The following is a 5,764-nucleotide window of genomic DNA, read 5'->3' on the forward strand; positions in this document are numbered from 1 at the left end:
CTTTTCTGGAGGTCAAATTAGTTGGAGCGTCCTGGTTACGTGGCACTTGCGGGAACCGCCACGCCTAGCCGGATTCCACACTCCCTCACCGATTCTTGCTGCCACCTCCGATGAGGCGATCTACTGAGGACAGTGTTCTTTAAGGGTCAAGATACGATTATTTAAAATAAACCTCTGAAATAAGACTTCGGAAATAACAGGCAAAATTTTTCAAGCCTTATTTTTGATATTGTTTGTTTGCCTATAATCACCCCAGACCAAAAACATCTAACATGGCCCCTATCCGGCAGCGCCTTTCCGTGTTGGCTGTTTTGTGCTGCAGCTATCTTAGACTGGCCTCTCGAAATGTTTGGCTTTTGAAATTGAGTGTTTGGGATTTTTGAAGAAGGGGGATTGGCCTGGGTAAGGAAAGGATGGTTGGTTGGGCTGGAGAATACTTTTACATCTTGTGTAAAAAGTTGAGCTGTTTAGTTATCAGAAGTTTGACTAAGATGGTGCTATCCATGTGCCAGGCACTATTCCAAATACTTTACATATATTTACATGTATTAAACTTGTACTTTGTGAAGAGCTAAGGAAGGTTGTCACCAAATATTGAGAAAAGACATGAATCCACCAAAATGATCTGTGGCAAAGTGGACAAACCTACTTTGAGTTCACTGAAGATACCGTGTTTTGTCATGCGTTAAGCTTTTGTCCATGCTGTTCTTCCTGTCTGTAATTAGCTTCCTCCATTCTGTCACTGTAGACTGCCACTCATGCTTCCAAAACTTGTTCAGGCCTGACCTCAGAAGTTTCCCTGCAACAACTCCTCTTACAGAATTCATCCCTACTGTAGCTTGTAGGTGCTTCTATTGTGTAAGTAACCAGGATGCCTCCTACACAGTTTGGGGTACAACTATTGTGCTCCCCAGTTCATCCTTAAGGTGCAAATATTTGAGCACTCATAAACCAGTAATAGAAGCCCAGAAGTACAGACTGTGCTCTCTCCAACCCCGCCTCCTTTATGCATACAAGGTTTGCTGTGCTTACGAGACACCTGAAAGGGAGTGTAGTGGCTGAGTCTCGTGGCAGAGGCAGAGGGTAAATGCAGCAAAACTGGCCACGTGTCCCTGATTCTTGGAAGGTGCTTGGCTTTTTCTGGGGTGGGCCGCCCACACTCCAGAGCTCTCTAACAGGAAGTGCTCCTGGCCAAATTCCCAGTCACCTCAGCAGATGAGGCGGCGAGGACTTATGGGTTACAGCTGCAGGATGCCTATGCACTGGCTGCTGAGTGAGGTGGCTCAGGAGCAAGGCCGGAAAGCTCTTTAGCAGAAGATATAAAGTGAACAGAGATAAAGCCTTGACCCCATGGGGAACCCGCAGAGTGGAGTCAGTGCAGTGTCAGAATCTGGGCCAGAATGGGGCCCTTCCAGCCTGCCCCAGAGTCAGCCTGATCCGAGGGCCCTCAGGCTCTCCCAGTCTAGGCTCTAGGTGTCAGATTCCAAAATGATCAGGTTTCTTCATGCTCCCGAGTCCTAAATCAGGGCTGGTTCTAGCTTTCCCTACCTTGAGGATTTAGAGCCATCATCATTCTCTTCCTCAGTGGTGACTAACTCCTATTTAGGAAAAAACAATAAAATAAAAACATAAGAGATTTCCTGAGACCTTTCTTGGTGAACAATTGGAGCTCCTTACTCAACCTCTATCTGATAAGGATGTGGAAGGCTCAACAAATCCGAGATGATTTTTTTTTTGTCCTGGGCAGCATAGATAGAGTCTTACTAAAATGTAATCGCTGGCAGGCACACTTCTAGTAAGAAAACCTACTACATGTGCATTACACTGCATTTTAGTGTTTTTTATTCCTACCTTCTTCCTGAGCCTTAACCTTCTAGATGGTAAGATTGTGTCTTTTATCTTTATATCCGCAGCCCTAGCAGATTTCCTAACTTGGTAATGGTAATAGCTATCATTACAGTAGTAACAGTAGCAGTAAATCTTTACTGAGTGCTCATTCTGATCTAGGCAGCGCACTGAATGTTTTGCCTGAATGATCTTACAATGTGGGTCCTCTTACCCTCATTTTTACCAATGAGAAATTTGAGACTTAGGTCAAGTAACTTCCCCAAAATTTTACAACTAGGAAGGGGCAGAATTGTGTTTGATATCTGTTTGTTGAACTTGACTATGCCCTACTTACTGAAAATCCAAACATATAAAACCAGCCAATTAATAGTGAACATTTCTATTATGTGTTAGAGAACAATGCCCTTGCTCGCTCTCAGTTTCCATGAGGAGGACTGGTTCCCAGCCTTTCTCAGAGCCTCAACCGTTTCGCCTGAGATGATGTAAAGTAAATCTGAGCAGAGTAACGGAGCATCCTGGGCTCAGCTCTGCCACCATTCTCGTTTTTGGAGGGGCAGCCCGCAGAGAGAAATAGCCTCTTCGGCTCTCCCCAGGTCCTGCCTGCTCCCAGCCTGGGCTGCTTGCAACTGGGTGGGGACAGCTCTTGATTTTGGAATTCAGTATGAGCCCAGCACACCTGGCTAGCAGACCTAAAGTCACTCCTTCCTACCTGGCCACCTGTCTGTCTCACTCTTTGTTTTCTTCCTCAACTTTCCAGAACTAGGGAAGAGGCAAGCCGTTTCCTGAGTTCTCTTGGAGACCTGTCCCTGCACCCAGAATCCTCAAAGGGTGGATTAAAGCTTTTTATTTTAAACAGTCCACAGAGCAAAGGCTGGCTAGGGAAAGGAGAAGGACAAGGAGTGATGAGAAAGGAGAGGGGGACGCAGAAACCAGCAACTTCACGGTAAGAGTCAACTGAAGTTCATTCAAAGTTAAAGAGAAGGTGCTTGGCAAATTGAAACGTAAGGTAATGACAAATAGCCATTTGTAACTTGCTTGACCTTCACTACTCTCTAAAGCACTTCTCCTATGTGAAATGAGGCATACGGCTACCCACAAGCATGCTAAAACCCTTTAGGTGATGGGATCTGGACCCTGGTAGGAGACCTCTGCTGGTCCTGAGCAATGGGGGAACTACTCTTTCAGGCCCATCTTAGACTTGCCTAGGTTGCCACAAGGGGGCTGAAAATTCAAAAAAGGATGCTAAATATGCGCTCATTTATGCAACTATATGCTTGCCATCTCCATCTGGATGTTTCACAGGCATTTCAAATAAATCATAGGCAAAACAAGTCTTGATTTCCCTCCAAAAACCTGGCTTCCCATCTCAGTAAATGGAACTCACATCCCCCTATTAGATGCCTCATTTCCTCCTACCCCACATCCAATCCATCAGCGAGTTCTGCTGTCTCTACCTCTAAAATAGATCCTGAATCTGTTCACCTCTCTCTTTCTCCACCGTCACCGCCTTGTGCAAATGAAGTATCATTTCTCACCTGCACTGTTAAAATAATCTCCTAATTAGCCTCCCTGCTCCCACTCTTGCCAATCTATAATCTAACCAGCAGCCAGGGTGAGCTTTCCAAATTAAAATAAATCATTTATTCCCCTGCTTTACATTATCTGGTGGCTTCGAAATGCCCTTAGAATAAAGTCCAACGTCCCTATCTCTGAATTAAAGTTCCCTGTGATCTAACCTCTACCTTCTGTGTGACTTCATCTCTTGGCTTTCTCTACCTCATGTGCCCTGTCCAAGCGAGCTTGTTTCCACCTCAGGACCTTTGTACTTGCTCTTTCTCTTCTTAGAACACTCGTTTTTCAGATTTTCTTCTGGTCATTTAGGGTAAATATCACCTCCTCAAGAGAGACTTTCCTGCCTATCCATCTAAAGTAGACCCCCTCACCCTTGTCTCTCTCTGTCTCACCCTTTCTTCTTCTTCTTCTTCTTTTTTTTTTTTTGCTGAAGAAGATTAGCCCTGAGCTAACAGCTGTGCCAGTCTTCCTCTATTTTATATGTGGGTCACCATCACAGCATGGCTGATGAGTGGCGTAGGTCTGCACCTGGGATCTGAACCTGTAAACCCTGGCTGCCAAAGTGAAGCATGCCGAAATTAACCACTACACCACAGTGGCCAGCCCGTCACCCTTTCTTTTTTAAGTGGGTTTTTTTTTTTTAAGTTTTTCATTGCACTTTTCACTACCTGAAATTTCCTTATCTCATTGTTCACTGGTTATATTTATTATCTGTATCCCTCAACTCAAACGCCAGCTCCACCAGCAGGAATTCTACCTGTTTTGCTTGCTGTATTCTCAGGGTCCAAAACAATGCCTGGCTGGAGAAGACACTCAGCTATGAACAAATCATTAGTTTAATGAGGTTCTGAGAACAAAAAGACAAAGACAAACCTAGACATAGTCTGGCTCAAAAACACAGGCTTCTGACCTTGTCACAGCTTCCCCTTTGAAGGTCAGTCTCATTCCACACCCATACATTCCTCCCAGAAGGCCTGAGCAGCTCTGAAGAGTCTTGTCTGCCTTCTTTGTCCTTGGCCTGATTCTGAGTGATGGAGTTCATCCTACTTTCTGTTTACATCCTAGTGACCTTGAGTTCATTCACAGCCCAAGACAAGAATCGGTCTTTAACTCACCAAGAACCCTTCAACCCAGAACATCTCTCCTCCCCAAATCATTGCCAGGTCCATTTAAGCCCGGTAGCAACTGAGACTCCAACCTCGGTCCGCTCAGCCCGTCCCTCAGATTAGGGAAAATGCTCTCAGGCCACTCTCTCCACTGTCAAGTCAACGCAAGAAGTTTGGTTAGGCTATTCAGGGCAGAGAGCTGCTTGGAAATTGGGTGGGAGCTGCACTCTTTCATTGAAATAAAACTTGAGTATTAGTGAGAAATTGGGTCAAAATTATGCAGACTAGAAAAATACGAAGTCATTAGACTAGATGAAGGTGTTTAAAATGAGAAAAAGGTTGTAGCCATAGAGTAGAAGATGCTCAGTTTCCTCCCTGCCTTCCCCACCACAAGCAGTCTGTGGAGACTGGGACCTGCCCACCCTCCTCCCACGGGCAGGCCTCCAGAGCTGTGACTGACGTGGTGTTTCAAAGGATAGAGGAACACCCCACTTCCACCAGCATCAGAAACCTCTTGCTTTGTGGACCACACCAATTTGGGAATGCTCTCAGGGAAAATGATGCAGAGAGAAAGATCGTAAATTACAAGGATGGCATCCACAGTTTTTCCATCCTGCTCCACTCCCCAAAAAAAGTAGCTGGAGAAACAACCTAAGAGGACAAAATAAGTTTGTACAAGGACCTATCACACTGTTTGTAGAAGTAAAACCCCAACATGCATGACAGGAATGGCAAACTCAAATGCCTCCAGGACCTTAGACAAAGAAAAACAACCTGGTGGGATCTCAAGTCCAATCTAAAGCAAGTGAGCACCCATTATCCTGCCCTAGGCAATTGCTACAAGGGGGAGCATGACCCCAAGTTTACCTAATACTCCAAATTGTCAAGAGAGAAGCCAGAGATCTTAATTTTTATGTGAAACTTCCTATTTTTTAAATTGGGATTATATTCCACTAAATATAACAGAAAATCCAAAACACCATCCAGCATGGATATATTTTTCTCTTTTATGAGGCAGTTCAGAACCAATCCAGCAGCAACTCAGTGATCAGGGGTCCAACTTTCTGCTCTGTCATTCCTAGGGCGTGGCCTTTATCTTCCTGATCCAGTGTGGCTGTGAGAGCTCTAACAGCTTGTTCCAGGAAGCAGGATGGAGGACTGGCTGGAAAAGGAGGGGACAGTGTATGTGCCTTTCAAGGAAGCTGCCACAAAGCACATGTGATTACATCTTATCGGCT

This window comes from Equus asinus, chromosome 3 (assembly GCF_041296235.1).
Source record: "Equus asinus isolate D_3611 breed Donkey chromosome 3, EquAss-T2T_v2, whole genome shotgun sequence".
Classification (NCBI taxonomy): domain Eukaryota; kingdom Metazoa; phylum Chordata; class Mammalia; order Perissodactyla; family Equidae; genus Equus; species Equus asinus.